This window comes from Dermacentor albipictus, chromosome 1 (assembly GCF_038994185.2).
Source record: "Dermacentor albipictus isolate Rhodes 1998 colony chromosome 1, USDA_Dalb.pri_finalv2, whole genome shotgun sequence".
Taxonomy (NCBI): Eukaryota; Metazoa; Arthropoda; class Arachnida; order Ixodida; family Ixodidae; genus Dermacentor; species Dermacentor albipictus.
Window position 1 is genome coordinate 407720208 of NC_091821.1, and position 17392 is coordinate 407737599.

Consider the following 17392-nt stretch of genomic DNA (forward strand, 5'->3'; position numbering starts at 1 on the left):
TCGGATTAGTGGATCCGCACATTCCATCCCAGCTACAACTTGGAAGGCCACGAGTAGTGCGCACTCCTGAGGAAGAAGCTGCCTACCGCGAGCGTCAGCGAGAGTTGGCTCGTGAACGGGCTCGTCGTCGTAGAGCCTGCTTCATGCGCAAAAAAAAAGAATAAAGAAAGCACTGGGAGAACCGCATGAAGAAAGCACTCCTAAAGTATGCTCACCACGCGAAGCACGCAAAAATGAAAATGAAGTGAAAGAATGGTGAAATAAATGATTTACAATATAAACTGCTTACGAAGTTTGACTTACATGGTGTAACACTCGGTGTAACTAGCACAGCTTCGCTGTTCGACCATCTTTACGGGTGAATTCAAGGTGTGGTAAATTTTTGTTTTGACTGTTTAACAATATTACTTGAAAGCAGTGGATTTTACACCTTGGTCATTTTTGAAGAACGCGGTGCCGGTGTGCGACAGTTTACGACAGTGCTAGTACATGCTGAAAACTGCGAGCCACTTCAAGCTCTTCTGAGAGATTTCTGTACTCTTCGCCGTCCGGCGTTCCCGCGACCGGGCCGGTGGGCTAGACCTGCCGGTCCCGACGTGGGACTAGCCGGGTGCGCGACGAGTTCGCGTCCTCGCCGAACCTGCAATAAAGTTTATTCCCTCACTCATTCATTCACGTGGTTCATCCACTCCAATATCTTGGACTCGTACGATTTCAGTCAAAAGGGTAGTCACATCATTTTTAATTGAACAAATAATCACCACCACCACCTTATGCGCGTAAAGAATATATTTTATTTGTTTATATAACATTATTCATTACTACCACAACTATAAAATTTACGAGAGATGCACGGGGCCTCTAGGCCACCGATTTAAGTTTCAGAAGCGTCCGCAAGATAAGCCGCGCCGTGGTTGAGGGCCTGGAATATCTTCGCTAGCCGGCTTCCTTCGGCCAATCAACGTCCGTTCTTTGGCAGACGGTATGCGGTCGCATCGATGCTACAACCGCCGAGGAAGTCGCAGCCGCCGTTCAGTGGTTGTAGAAGTTCACCACCTCTACAGCGCGGCCAACAAAGATGGCATTGGCCCTGGGAGACCTCTTTACGGACACTGTTCCGTAGGCTGCTACCGTACGCCCGCAATGGGTGCCCTCGAGGTCTTCCCACAAGCCACGCTCGACGACCAGAGGGTCCAGCAGTGCGTTGCAGTGCTTCTTTGCGTCCTTCGCGCGCAGCAGTGCATCGATATTGTCGCTATCCCCGCCAGCATGCATTTCATCCGCTGAGAACTCTCCTGTCTCTCGGGCTGAGAGCTCGCTGCCCCCGGGACTGCATCCGGAATCGAGCATATTTCGTGTGCAGGACGACGCTGATGTCGTAATCGCGTAGAGTTGATCTGCCTTGGAAGCCAAGCTCGTACAGTCGCCGAGCTCTGGACAGTAGGCAGTGCTGAAGAAAGTGCCACTTTCGTCTACGAAATGGCGCCGTAGGCAAGATGGAAGCGGTAGCCCAGGAAAGCCAGTGGTCGAAGGCGGCGTTACGTAGAAGACCAGCACAGTAGCAGGCCGCGCTGCGCTGATGTTGCAGACGCCGTTGCCGGTATTCATCCGGTAGCCTGTGTCTTCACCTCTATGGCTATGTGCTCGATGAGCTCTATCTACTGTGCTGCCAGTCCGGTTGCTGTGCTGCAGCTGCTGCTGCTGTTCGAGGCTCTGGCTTGTGGCCATAACAGCGAAGTTGCAGGAAGTGCTCGTCACCTGCAATGATGTGAAAAAACTGCACGTGAGTGTTTCTGTCTCATTCGAGTGGCGCATATAGCCGCAACGGTTTTCGTGATCACCTGTGTGATTATTTCACTAGCTATACGCGTCAACTAACGGCCAATGTTTCTTCTTTCATTACACTGCCGTAATTATTCAATGCGTTATGGTTCAGTGCTCGGAGATTGATACAGCTTCTGAATGCACGCGTGAACAACTTACATATGTTTCTTACATATGTTTCTTACAAATGCCAAAGTTTTGAGCGCAAGCGCTACCGGCTCTTCGAATCGGCGGCGTTTGTCTGAGGCCACGAAGCATTCTGTACAGCAATAAAGTTGTTCCTTCTGTCAATAAAGTTGTTCCTTCTGTCAATAAAGTTGTTCATACTATCATTACATTCTTTCCCAAGTTATTCCTCGGAATTTTGAGCAGCCCACGAAGAAATTTCATGAAACAAAACAGCGACAGCGCATGCCTTTTATGCTAAATGTTCTCAGACTGAAATATTAAAAGCGCGAAACAATAACAGAAGATCGGCACACGCAAGAGGTCGCGTTTCTACCAGAAAGCTCGCCTTCGTGCATAGCATTTTGCTTAGACGCCACGGTGCTCACTGTGCATTTTCGCAGCGTCTCTTCTTTGCATGCATAGCCAGCGCCTCCTCTGCATTTAAAGAAATAAAGGAGGCACTGGTATAGCACTTGTGCTTTCTGTGTGGCACAACGGGCGTCGCACCGTTGAGATCAATGTAAAGTCCGTTACCGCGTTTGCGCCCTTTCAGTTCGTGCTTCTACGCCGTGGTGCTCGCTGTGCATGTTCGCGGCGTCCACACGCTTGCGCGTAACCCGCGTTGCCGAAGTGAAACGTCACTATTTCTTCTTGCTTTTTCTCGGGCACTACCAGCAGAACACCTACTGATTTTCAGTGCTGAGTGCACCCGGCTTGATATTCGCACCGGCGTATACTCGCAGCTGTCCCATAGGTGCGCCTACGCTCTTCCACCACTGCCAGTAACTCCCCAAGCCACCGCAAGTGCATATGAAGAGCGAGTATTTCCGCCTCTCGTGCAAGTCATTCGATCATGCCGTTGAAATGTAAAGTTCAGCGCTTCGAGCACTAGCAGTTTCGTTAACTACGCGGCATCGCTTAAAAGCGCGTTCTACCACAGTCACCTTACGCTTCGGAGCCCTCACATACATTAAGCGTCCGTAAACAGGCTGTCGGTGGTTAACGTATACAGAGTCTATGGAGATAGTGCACCTTAGGCTTATAGGATGCGCTTTGTGGATCGTACCACTTCGTGATGCGGGAACATTGTTCTCGGACGCTATATATTCGTTGCCGCAAAAAAAAAAAAAGTCACTGTTGATTTAGCGGTAAATGCGATAGAAATGCGTTAGCCCTACGTGGCACCTCTTTTGAGAAGCCGGATGCATGGTTTAAACCACGTTCATCTCCAAGCGTTGTTCAGGAGCTCACTCGGCATGCATCCTGCCTCTTCGAGAAGCGAAGTGCAACTGAGGGTGGTCCGGAGTAGACCACAGTCAGATGGTTTATATATATATGTGCGTCCTCTTTTTATATATTCCATCCTCTCGCTATGTCTACCACACGACCGGCTTCCCACCCACACTTTTGGCACTCCTAATGCTAACGCATTAAAATGGAAAGATGGTTGCTCCACATGGAACAAGAAAGTAGCAAACAACGACGCGCCACTCACTCGGTGCAGCGGCGTTCCGAGACGAGGCCTGAACTGGTAGAGACAGGGCAGAGACGGGCTACTCTTGTGCCACGCGTCACGGTGGAACAGATGCTCACGCGCTGTCAGTGCGCGTGCTCTTCTTTCTCCTCTTTATCCATACCGTCTCGCCTTTAACGAGAGAAGAAAATGTGAAAAGGAACAAATATTTTATTTCAAAATCAAAGTAGGAAAGCTGGACTGGCACGACGAATCGAATTCAGCGGACAAACATACAGCCATAAAGAGGCTATCAACAGTCAGTCTGGTTATGATCGACTTTTAGAACGTAGCCCGGTATTCGACCTCTCAATTGTAGGACGTATTCCAGCTTGCTTTCCCGTGTCGTCGAGGTAATATTCCTCATACCTGAGAAAGCGTCACCCCTATTGCCCTTTCCACGCTCTGAGGAATGTAATTAACGAAGCGAGTTGGGCTAGTTGGTGATCGAATTGTTGCGACGTAGTTAATCTGAGCGGATACGGAGGGAAAAACACAAAGGAGAAGACAAAAAGGGGAGGACGCGAAGGAGAAGACACTGAGGGCAGGAGGTCATTGACTTCGCAATCTGACTAGGGGAACCAATATTGCTTTGAACACGCAGGCACCGACACCTCTTTTTCCAAGTTCCCCATAAGTTTCCCAAGCAGGCGTCGACTTACCACAAGACCACGAGAACGAAATGACCCTTTCGGTGGAGGCATGTCCACCGATTGTAACGGCTGTACGCGAGGGGTTATTTGAGGCCGTCCTGGCCCCCGTTCAGGCAAAACCGCTCGAAACTCGGACAGAGTCCCAACCATGTACCAACGAATGAAATACATTCTTTATACTTTTTTTTTCATCATCACGATGTCCGCCTTCGTCGCCATTTCCTGATTTTTGCGGTGAAAACTCACATCATCCGGTCGAGATCGCATCAGTCTATAATATACTCTCAGTGTATGCTATACGTGTACGCCTTCGGTGATATTTTTGATAAGTTAGCGGACTGGCACTGAAACCATCATCACCGTCGTTAATTTCCCCTTTCGTGTCGTGTCCAGGGGCGCTATAACGTAAAATTATTCCAAACTTTTTTATTCCAATTCTGAAATCAGCTCACTGCGATTGGTCACAAACTTTTTGGCGCACGACCACTTCACCTGTCTGCCAGGCGACGTCACGAAAACCGCGATAACTCCCCATCTGATATGACGTGTACGTGCTGATTATGCATGATTTGAGAGAAAAAAGAAAAACAGTTATTTCTGATTCGACCCCTTTTCGCCAATAGCCCTCGGCTATTGATAAAACGTTTTCGGGCTGCACCCACTTCACCTGCCTGTCACACGACGTCACAAAACCGCACAAACTCACCGCGTCAAAGTGACGTGTACGCGATAAAGATGTATTAATATGCCGAACAAAACTGAATTTTCTTCGGAATAGCCGCAGGCTTCCCCGTTCCGAAAGGAATAACAGATGGCTGCCGCCGATCGCTGAGACGCTGGCTACTTGCACCTGGCGGAGAGCCTGGGTGTATTTGCGTATACTAAAACTTCTTGCGTGGCCATGTAACGTTTTCGAGCACTTTCGGCACGTTTACCACCTCATTCTGCCAACTCTTCTTTGCTGAGGGTCAGTTTTAGCGTCATTCTTAAGCTTCCGTTGCATGGCGCCGCAATTTTCGACCAGCCACCACAAGATAAGTAAGGGAAAGTTGACCAATCGCAGGCGCCGGCCCCACCCTCTTCATGTGGTTATCGATATTCAGTGCAGTGGCTCTGCCCCATCGAATCCCTCTCTACTTGAGAATGCTCCTCGCCTCTTGTGAGGCAATTAGGTAAGACAAGCCGCTCAGTGCAGGCAATGTTATTCGTTTTTCAAGCAAACAAAAGTGACCTCCTATGAACGAGGGGAGCATTTGATTGGTTTGTTCAGACAACCCTGCGGCTGACCCCCCGATGTTTGCGTCGGAGGTTACGCAAATTTGACGTCAGGAGATTGAAATAAAAACATATCGGAATAGTTTTACGTTATACGGCCCCAGGTGGTGCGTTGCACTGCGGCTATTAGAATCGTTTGCTTAAACCGTACGCGACTGCGGATCAAGTCAAAAGTCTGTGGTGGTGGTTGCAGACTCTGGAGGTAAAGGGAGTATCTGGAAATGCTTGGAAAGCACCGTTAGAGTGGCAGAAAGAAACAAAGAAGCTAAAACAAAAAACAAAAAAACAAGCAAACAAGCAAAAAAAAACTGATACAGACGTACAATACAGACAAATATCCCCTTTTCGTTATCTTTGTTGAAATCGATGATTGGAAGATATTTTGTCTGGTCAGATATTAACGAAAGAGAGAGAGAAAAAAAAACAGAACGCCGACCAAGGTAGCGTGGTCTAAGGGGCTTAGACGTTCCGCGGGCTCCAAACGGAAACCTTGTTAAGGTTTCCGCGTGGATGCCGAAACGACTATCTTATTTATCTAATCCGAAACCCAGACAGAAACGTCTAGTGTGTTCACTGAATAAGGCTTCCGTGTAGACGCCTTATTCGTATAGCCCCTTTGTATAAACCGAAACGAATGCCGAGACGTCCAAACCTGTTCACCAGACAAGGCTTCCGCATGGAAGCCGAGACGTGTAGCTGTTTTGACTACATCACTTTGATCGGTGTTTTTTTTTCTTAATACGTTACTTTTATAGTTTCCAGCGTAAAGATATGTGTAGGCGTGTTTTCCTTGGGATTTCCAGATCTATGGGTAAAGTAGTAGATACCCGACTAGAATTAAATTACGAGGAACGTGACCGAAGCGTCTCTTTGTGGGAATCACAGGCGCCTACGGTGCAACAGGGAAAAAACGCAGACGCACGAGAATGAAGTCAGAAGATGTTGAGAATCGATCAACCACGGGCCGCATTCACGACTGCTTCTTTTCGGAGATATCACATTTATCGTGCGTTGATTGGCTGAGCCGGATGACAAGATGCCCGTCGCCCCGACGAGGCGCCGCGCCGGACGTCGCTCCACACTATAGAGAAGGGGTTAGTCAGGAATACGGCCTATAGAACGAATGGCTTTAGTCTATTTATAGGAGCATAGCACTAAGCCGTACGAACTATTTTGCTTATCATTTGTGATTGTGAACAAAGCGCCTGCGGTTGTTCCTGCAATTGACGTCAGACTTGCTTTTACCAGCAAGGTGCGCAGGCAAGTTTAAGAAACAGCAGCGGTGAAATGTTCCACGCGCCCGGCTGTATTTGTTGGCGTTTGGGGAAGATGAGAATAGATGAGGGGTGGCTGGAGGATATCGAGCATGCAAATGAGCTCAAGGTTGTGTTGAAGTGTGACAGTAATAGTGTTTATTGTCGTTCATATTAAATCGACGGGCGGCACCTCACACATCCACCGAGGCGGTTATGAAAGTACGGCGTTAATTCTGCTGCTGTCCCCGCAGTCGCTGTTTGATTCCTTCACCTAGGGTTGCCGCATTTCAGTGGGAAGAGGGAAAATAAAACGAGAAAAATAATCCAGCAGAACACATCTTGCGATGAATGCCGACGTTAATATGATTAGCATGTAGCGACACACCGTATTGCCGCCGCGAAGAAGCGTTATGTGTAAGGTGTGTGTGCATCCGGGTTCCTCTATCGCACGTCCCATTGAACATGCTGCGCCATCTAGCGATGCCGCAGCCAAGTCCGCGCATGGCGCGTGTGTGAATATAGACTCAGAATAGATTATCAGAGTGTATATGACGCGGGTTCAATTCATCCCAGCATTGGATAAAATTTTAAATATTTTTTTGTCATTAAGAGCGCCACATATCCATTGGCAGCTACCATGTGACCCACCCTGACGTGAAAGAGGCTAAGTGAAGAGCGGCATATGCCCAGTGATGATTTTCTTAATATGACACGTACATAACTAGTGACACGTGCCCAGCAGCCCAAGTTAGCGTGAAAGAATCACTGGAGAGTGGTACGTACCCAGCGACGTAAGTTGGTCCGGCGGTTGGTTTCGAAGCCTATTCTCTCAGCTCAGCAGCCCGATGTTGCACTCGTTAGTCTATACGGACCACCCATTGATCCAAGTTGGCGAGAAAACGATTAGATAGAAAGGCCGATAGTTTCCCGAAAATGCGTGAGGTTGCCGAAGAATGCTAATCACATTTAAAATAAAAATGCTTCCGTACTGACTTTTGTATGCACGTTAATGAACCTCATGCGATTAAAATTAATCTGGAGACTCCCCATTGCGGTATTTAATATAGGCCACTCCCCTAATTTAGTCCCCTTGTATAATTCACATAGGGTGGAGGTTAAATGGGCTCAAACAAGGTGACAGGGGTCCGTACCTATACGTCTAAAAGAAAAGTAGTAGCATCATAAGACTGCCAAACGACAACAGACGAACTCAACAGACGACACACAGAATACTTACGTAAGGAGCCCATAAGATAAATTTGTAAGTCAAACGTACACCGTAGAACGAGCTCAGCGAATCGACATCTCAAACAAAAAGCGTGATGGTCCAAAACTTGTATTCAAATTAGGTGCGGTCACCCGTTGCTCGCGGTGCTCACGTAGATCGTCTCACGGCTGCTTTAACGGCGTCGTCGTATATTTTTGCCGCTGCTCACGAGCCGACCGGTCCCGCTATATAATGTAACGAGCCAGAGTATACGCTGGCAGCGGCACAGTTTCACGCAGTTTGTGTACTTGTTTGTGCGTTGGGTTGGTTGCTTGTTTGTGTACCGACGCTCGCCTCGATTCTCCGGCCGGCAACCTCAAAACGACCGGTTACTATACACCCTTCAATTCCTTGCTTCGAGCGTGCGGCCTCGATCTCTACGGGATCGTCTCGTCGCCGGCATTTAGTTCGAGAAGGTACTCGTGTGTCCCTTGTTCACTTGGACAGCACGCCCATAAGCTATGCAGTTTTCTGGAGCCTGCGTAAAGGCGATTTCAAAGATACTAATACCAATAATAACGATAATTGGGTGAGCGAATGCCAAAAAAGAAAGAAAGTCTATGTTGCCCCGTACTCGGGATGAGAAAGTCGCTGCGCAGTTGTAGGACGCAGGCCGGCATTTTCAAGGGTCGTTCCGTGTAATATAAGCTGCGACCCAGCATACGAGTCTGGCTCACGCTGGAGGCACAGCGAAAATTTCCTCAAAGAAAATGGAGGCCGACCGACGCGGTGCCCGAGCTTGCTCAAGTGCTGGATACGTGCAATTTTTCGCGCGACCGTAAGCGTGCGGTGCGGCTTGCGGCGATGGGCGGCTCGAGCGTAAATCGGCCCTAAGAGCTCACGCGAATCAGACAGGCGTACGCACGACGCGGGTGTACGTACGCGGGTGAACGAGCTACACAGCTAACCGGCACACAGAATCTGGGCGCACGGCCTATACCACTCGTGGTATAGTTTTGCAGTTTCGTCATCGCTCGGTTGAAGAAAACTGACGCAGTTTCAAAAATAAAGTTTCGGAATTAATTAGTCGGCATGTTCTTTTTCGACCGTCTATAGGAGCAATAACGCTCCTAGTTATAACCGCTACTTAAATCAACTTTCCAAAAGGAAGAAACGCTTATTTCGTCTTTCGAAGCTATGTAATAAACCCGCTACATGGCTCGCGCCCAGATGCTATATACAAACATCTACCCGTCTGCTTTCAGAGCTACTAAACTGTCCTTCAACACAACCCTTCCACATTTACTGAAATCCAATCCTAAGCGTTTCTGGAATACTGTAAAAGGAAATTATTAAATTATTAATTATTAATTATTACAAGGACCTTATTAAAGTTTTGCATCCATCCATCCATCCATCCATCCATCCATCCATCCATCCATCCATCCATCCATCCATACATCCATCCATCCATCCATCCATCCATCCATCCATCCATCCATCCATCCATCCATCCATCCATCCATCCATCCATCCATCCATCCATCCATCCATCCATCCATCCATCCATCCATCCATCCATCCATCCATCCATCCATCCATCCATCCATCCATCCATCCATCCATCCATCCATCCATCCATCCATCCATCCATCCATCCATCAATATCATCTGGGGATCCTGCGGCCAGCGACGCTTGCGCCAGCATGCTAAATGACTCATTTGTTAATTCTTTTACGTCGTCAGACTTCAGTGGTGAACTTCCTGTGCTGTGTCATTTTCACTATTATCAAACGAATCCTATTGTATTCAGCGCGACGGGAATAAAGGCAATAATCCAGAATTTAAATCTAAAGCCATCTGATGGTGTTGACCAAATAAATCCGAAATTCTCGCGTAACACGATTGCATGCCGTTCCATCATTCTTGAATGCATTTTTTCGCAATCGCATAATTCTGGAACGCTTCCCACACACTGGCAGACAAGCAAAGTAATTCCGATCCGCAAACCCGGGGAAACTCATAATCCCAACAATTACAGGCCAGTTTCACTAACATCCGTACCCTGCAAAATAAACGAGCACATTATCTTCACACAGCTGGTTAATTTCCTGGAAGCCAACAATTTTTTCCCTCCCACACAGCACGGATTCCACAAATATTTTTCGTGTGGTACCCAGTTCCTGTCATTCACTAACGACCTGCATCCATATTTAGACATTGGTTTTGTAATTCACTACATATTTCTAGACTTTGCTAAAGCGTTTGTCAATATAAGCCCTTTGCTGCTTTTACATAAATTAAGAGGGCTCAATATTGAACCGGTCATGATCACCTGAATACGCGTTTTCCTTATGCCTCGTGCTCAGTCCTTTCCTAACAACGTCTGCTTGTTTCGGTGCCAGTTGGTTCAGGTGTGCCTCAAGTATCAGTGCTGGGCCCCTTCTTACCTACTTGCGCTTCGTCTAATACAGGGTGTTTCAGCGAACACTTTCAAAAATTTTTGAAGGTTGCCTGTGACAGAGAGAACAATTCTAGTTCATGAGCTGTTCTACTCGAAGAGGCGGACATTAGCTGCAAAAGAAAATGAAAGGCGTAATAGACTAATTAACAAATGTACGAATTAAGTGTTTAACTAATTATCGTATGGCCTATATTGCAATATGAAAATTCCAGCTGCGGAGGTCGCAAGGCGGATCCACTTTAATGAATTCCCATGACAGCAGTTTCGAGATATTAATTCCCAAACTTTGCGGATAAATGTATTGGCGTTCCATTTACTTGACAAAACGTCGTTTTATGCGTTGACGCACACAACTGAAACGCCACCGCATTTCTCCGCAAAGTTCGGGAAATAATATCTCGAAAGTGATGTCATCCTGAAGATTCGTGCCACGTGAATCCGCCTTGTGAACTCCACGGCTTGAATTCATAAATTGCAATATAGACCCAAGATAATTAGCTATAATTTAATTAGCCATTTTTTGTTAATTACTCGGCTATGCATTTCAGTTCTTGGGCAAGTAGTGCCCGCCTCTTCGAGTAGACCATCTCAAGAACTAGAATTGTGCTATCTGCTACGGGCAACCTTTAAAAAAATTTGAAAGTGTCCGCTGAAACATCCGGTATGTGGCTTTTTGCCGATGATTATGTGCTATATCGTGAAAGCGCTCAAGATTCCGACATTAAAGCACTTCAAACTGACCTTGATAGCCTCACTAATTGGTGTCATATTTGGAAAATCGAATTGAGCATAAACAATTAAGTGCAAATCGATGACAGTGTCTCGCAATGACTTGGCCTGCTCTGCTCAGTCTTTAATATCTTAACAACGTCCCATTGCAAACTTTAACTACTTATCGTTATCTTGGTGCTCACACAATCTTTCTTGGAAATTACACGTAAAACATATGACATCAAAAGCTATTTGTATATTAGGATACTTTCGCAGGAACTTTTCTTTAGCGCCCTCATCATTGAGTCTGCTATTTTACACCACCTATGTTCGTCCACTGCTTGAATTTGCGTCATCCATATGGGACCCAGGTCGTACTACTTTAATTCAATGCCTTGAAGCCGTCCAGTATCGCTCGGCCAGAATAATCTTAAATTTAACTACCACAAGACCGCCAGTGTAACAGAAATGATGCGCATTTTGCACATCCCATCGTTAGCCTCTTGAAGCAAACTATGCCACCTTTCTCTTTTTCACGAACTTTTCTGCCACAACAGCACCCTGCGTTCACGTTGGATTCAGCCGGCCTCATTTATTTCTTCTCGCTTGAACCATCCCCAGAAAGTCATCATACCTCATTGTAACACCGCAGTCACGTACTCGCATTCATTTTTTCCTAAAACATGTAAAGAATGGAATAACTTGTCGCCATCGTTAGAGCCATAACAGATCCTGTCCTTTTTTTAGGAAAACAATAGAAAACATAATTTAGTGATTATGCCCTAACAAGTCAATGTTGCAGTTGTATTATTGTGCGTTTATGTTTAGGGTTATATTAGTATGTGCCTGTTAGGTTCCTTTATCCTTTGCATTTATTCTTAGCTTAAGTGTCTTTGTTTTGTTTTCGCATTGTAATACCGCAAGTGTTTTGTTACCATTCCTTTTTTTCCCCTTATGCCCTTCCACTCTATAATGTACAATGTGCTTTGAGGGTTTAATGAATGAATGAATGAATGAATGAATGAACTGCAGGTAGTCGCTTTTCATTGTTATATTTCGCATCATCACTGCGCATTTCAGGTGCAGTCCAGGCGACTATCAAACTCCAGCTTCGAGATAAGATCCTCATATATTCCTAATAGTCACGTTCGTGTGTGTTACACTGTGTATTGGCGTCACTGTTTCTGTCATATCGCTTGAAAATAATTTCAGTGCGGAAGGCGTTGCATCATGGAGTGCAGTGCGGAGGCCTGGTTTGCCATCTGGAAAGCGCTCTTGTAAATTTCGACTTGCGCAATTTCTTTTTCGACTGTGGCGTTTCTAAACGTACAGATGCTCAAGCAAATACGTTGACTTTCTTTTGTGCAAATTTCTATTTTATGACATGTTTTAAATGCAAGTGTTGAGATGAGTGGGCTGAAATATGTAAACACTGTACGGATTTTAATGTGTTTACGAGTACATTACTTAGCCTTTTCATTTTGTTTTCTCTCTTCCGCTAATTTTCTTTTTACCTGTACAGTAATCTGCACTGTTTGTTGATACCTGCGCCAAGAACTAAGGAATATGATTCCATGTCAATCTGCTGTTTGACCAGCTTTTAATGCGATGAGCATTCTTAGGGAACTTAATCCGTTCTGTGTACTTCACACAGACAAGCGCCACACGTGGAATTCGAGGCGGCCGCGCTGAATGGCCCAGCATGTCCAAAGGAAAGCGCCCGGCCGAGCGCCTCATACATGACGCGTTTTATGTGGTGGCAATACGTTGTGGCTCTACTTTTCTATATTGCTAATCTCATTAACGTCGGCATTCATCGTGAGATGGGCTCTGCCGAAAATTTTTATTCCTGTCCCAGCTCCATTTTAATTCTGTTGTACAAGTTTCCAAGGTTCTTTTCCTTTATTTTTTATAGAAAAAAAGTGTGCTGAACAACAATGTCCGTCTGCCTGTTATTCTCTGTATATAGTATGTAACATCGACACGCTTCGGGTACTCTCTCACGCCTTGAATATTTCATATAATTTCGTTGACTTTCTACAAAAGAGATACAAAAGTGGGGAAAAAGATCCGCAGGCAAAAATATATATACTGTAAAGGCTTTAACGCATATAGTTCGGCGCGTATTCTGTAGTGGATCTGAAGGGAAGCTGAGCGATAGAGAAATATATGGAGAGAAAGATAGATCGAGAGAATAAACAATTTAAATTAAGGCTCAAGGCTTCTTTCGGGAAATGGGACGTCGGTTTAAGCGTGGCTCGTTGTGGAAAGTTCACACGCGAAGCTCCTGCATGGGTTGCTGGTGAATTTTCTCACCGATGTTGCGTGAAAAACGCTCAGCTCTTGCCAGTCGAAAGCCCGAGCTTGGCAGTGCTTCGAGAGCGCTGCCGCATTCTAGCGCAACAAGCGTTCCGAAGCTACTGTCGCGTCCCTCCAATTTCGTTTCTTCCGCTCGCTATAGGCTGTGTTTTGGCGCTGCTGTCGACTATGAGACAATGTGCCAAGATAAACTTGTTTTGTCTATCTAGGAGGCTTACTGTGGGAGGCGCTTCGGCACAAGGTGGACAGTTCGGCGCACTTTACGCTCGCTCCCGAGCCCAGGAAGAAGAGAGAGAGGAGGCCACTGAAGCTCCTTGTATCGTGAGAATGAGAGCGTGCAGTGCACCAGCGGCTGCCGTTACACAGGAATGCGCTGCCCGCTTTTTTAAAGTGCGCGATCTCCGCGGTTCCCCCATGCGCTTCAGCATGTACCGCTGACTTGACGCTGATATTTTTTTCTTGATGTTCACGCGTTCCGCCTTTCTTGTCCGTCAGAGTAGAACGGACTCGCCTTGAGAGCAGCAGCCTCTCTCGTGACAGGTGAGCGGCGCCCATCACGGTTCGACGCCTCGCCATAGACGCCCACGCGGTGCTTGCACGCGAGGTCCCGACGATGCGTGTCGGACAAGGAAGCCTCCACGGTATACGAAGAAACAAATACCGTATATTGGCGCGATTCCGAGCACCAAGGCCTGTTTAAAATTCGGCACGACGCCACCTGACCTCCGTTTATCCCAGTCGAACCGATATATAGAGTTCAAGGCGGGCTATGCGATCAGAAGGCGAAGGATTGTGAAGTTGAAATTCGTTTCGTTTCTTCTACTGTTATAAATGTGTATGAGAAAAAAGTACGCCGTCGCCCTGCATGCAGGCAAGTTCTGTGGAGTTGCCTGAAGCGCATTACGTCACTTTTGTTTGAAGCTTATGGAGTAACACCTTTAGGTAAAAAACGTGTGCGTGCGTGTACAGAAAGGGTACTCATGGCTCATAAATAATCTGACCCATACTCACGCTCCTCTTCATGGCGAACAGCAGACGCGTAGCGGCCCCGAAACGTCGATTATGTACGTTTGCCTCCTTCCACTTTATGAGCGAGTGCCCGCCCTCATTTTGACCCTGTACCACCCTCGACCGAGGAATTTTCGTCGAACATTGAACTTCGCGGCTCACATTATTGAAACTTGTAAGTGTCCCGACAACGTGGACGAGGAAACACGATATGCGAGCTCTGAGAATTCAAACACCTCCAACGGCCGCCCTCACCTTTCTGTGCAGCGAAGCGGGTATTCAACAACATTTTGCTCTCCGCTGTGGTCGTTGATTCCCTGTATGGAGAGCGGCTAGTCATATAGATGAAGGCGGAAGCCATGTACGAGGCGTACTGTGGCGCTCAAGATAGTACTTGATACTGTACGCTCGATAAATTGAGCGGGTGACGTTTTAATGCAAAGCTATTAAATGACTCATGAGGCGGAAAATCCGGCGTCGGCGGCGTGACCACACGATGGTACAAAAAGGCTACGAGCCCTCGACCTTTGGTCTTAATTAAGGCGAATGTAATTCAGCCACAGTTAATTATTATAGAGTTAAGGCACTCGAGTCCAAGACCTTTGGCGTTAATTACGGTGAAGATAATTAAGGCACAGTTAATTAAAATTGAGGTCATTGAGGCACCCGTACCCATGATTTTGGTCTTAATTAAGGGGACCTTAATTAGGCTGAGTGAATTAAGGTAGTGTTAATTAAAGCACTCGAACCCATAATTTTTGGTAGAAGTCGAACCCTCGACCTTTGGTGAGAGTCAAACCGGCCACCTTGCGCTGTGGCATTAATGCCTAAGCATCGCGCCATGGTCGCAATGCTTTCACATTCACCCACGTAGCGATAACTAAGTGCCCCTCGAATTTTTTTGTCGACTGGTACATGGACACGCGGCGTATAGCAAGCGAGCAAACACGGAAAGGGAGAGCGTGTATATTTTGATCGGAAAAGCTGGATCCATCGCGCTTTTGATTGGCTGACGCCAGCTGCCGATTGCACTTCAGGGACCAAGATGGAGGAAAAGCGTACGCGGCCGCGTTCGCGAATTGCAGGAGGAACCACGTATCCGTGCATATCGCAAGCGCACGCTCAGCATCTCGTGCAGGGCGTGTATATACTGCGGGACAGGGGCTCTCCGTGCACCATATGAGAGGCAAGCGCGGGCAGAAACGCGGCGCTCCTGCGTAAGCGTCTCGCGTGCAGCTCTGCCACGTCATGGTTCAGAGGAGAAGACGGCGGCTCGCGCCAGCGCTCTCCTCTTCCATTATTTCGGACTACGCGGCGTTGCTTCCTCCAACGTCATTGTCGGCGACGGCCGGCGCTTCCTCCACGCACCGTGGCAGGGCCGAAGGTGATTCTGCTGCGTTTACAGGAAGCCGTTTGGCTTAGCTCCCGCGGGTGTTACGCACTCTCCTGGGCCCGGAAAGAAAACGACTGCCGCGCAGACCCGTACACGCCGGTTCGCATGCATACACTAGACACCGCGGTGCCGTTCGCCAACATGTCGATTTTCTTCTTCTTTTCTGTTTTTTTTTTGTCGGGCAGTATTACGCTCCTTTCTCATGCGGGAAGGAAGCTTGCGCGCGAGTGTGTGTACCGGCGCGAGAAACACTGCTCCGCCGTTGGTTTTTTTTTTGTTGTTGTTGCCTGTGCAAACCGCCGCTCGGTTTTCGAAGAATAGTGCGGGGGGGTAGACGGTCGAAACCAGGTCGCGGCGCGCAGTCGGCAGGCATGACCGTCGGCCTGTTTGTTGCTAAACCGGGAAAGCACCTGTAGCTCCACGTGTAACTGTGAAGGCGACGAAAAAGGGTGAGCTGCGGTCCTGCAGTGCACGGCCGGGCAGTTCGGATATGTGACGTTATGCTCCAGATGGGTACTTACAGTACATACCGGACACGGTTTGCCAAGGACACGTACTCAAGGCGTCTTCTTTTTTTTCCGCTGAGAAGCATCCTTTCGGTGCGACGACTTTTTTGCGTGGAGAGCATCTACTTCGCGTGCAGCCTAGATGTACCCTATACGAGCAATCTTTTTTGTGAGGCGAAAGTCACGGAAATGGGAACCGGCCGGTCACGTACGCTTCATCGGAGAGAAATTCGCTCAGAGCTGTCACGGCGTCTCGCGAAGCCTAGATGTAGCTTAATCAGATACCAATCAACAAATTCATCAAGTGTGTGTGTGTGTGTGTGTGTGTGTGTGTGTGTGTGTGTGTGTGTGTGTGTGTGTGTGTGTGTGTGTGTGTGTGTGTGTGTGTGTGTGTGTGTGTGTGTGTGTGTGTGTGGCATTTGGCTTCACAATAATGATGTGTATGGAAGAGGGAGCATGCCGGACGCTGTTGCCTATTTACTATTTTTTTTTCTGCGATTAAAACAAAAGCAGCGATGGAAAAAGTTAATGGCCGGGCCTGTATTCACCGAAATAAGTTTTTACGCTAGAACTGTTCGTAAGAGCCAATCCTTATGACGAACTTAATAGGAAGCTTTAGAAATGGCGCTCCCAAACGTCTTAGCGTATACCCAATTCCCCATTTCGTGCTTACTTGCTTTTTGTACTTCCTTTGTGTTATTTTGCACGTATACTTGTGTTGTTTTGTGCACCGGGTGGTTTCCGTCACTTATAACTTTGGATGCGCAAAACCTAAAATTCTTAATAGTAATCGACGGGCATGAGCACCACCTACGAACCTGAAACTTCATGAATTATCCCCTCTGATTTTCGCGAGCATGTATTCTACGCGGCCAGCACCACTTGAACCCTGAAATCTTAGGCAGCGACGCACTTGCTGTTCTTGTTATAACGAGGGGAAAAAAAAAACAGAAGCATGATGGTTTTCCCATTGCACCATCACTTAGGTGCCAAGCAAGGTACTACATGATGGCTTTCCCATGGGGAACTCCCGTGCTGAGTCCGTGTGAGTTTATTCTCTTCCCACCGGGGGCTTATATCCTCTTGTGATTCATT

At 47.3% G+C, this 17392-nt stretch overlaps 1 long non-coding RNA gene across 1 annotated transcript; it reads right to left on the bottom strand.

Moving 5' to 3' along the window:
- Window positions 1-771: 771 nt before the first annotated feature.
- LOC139058114 (uncharacterized) lies at window positions 772-3620 on the bottom strand. Its single transcript, XR_011513273.1, has 2 exons — window positions 3488-3620; window positions 772-1758 (listed from the first exon to the last, which is right to left on the bottom strand). It is a non-coding gene; the product is annotated as an uncharacterized lncRNA (long non-coding RNA).
- Between the last annotated feature and the right edge of the window lie 13772 nt (window positions 3621-17392).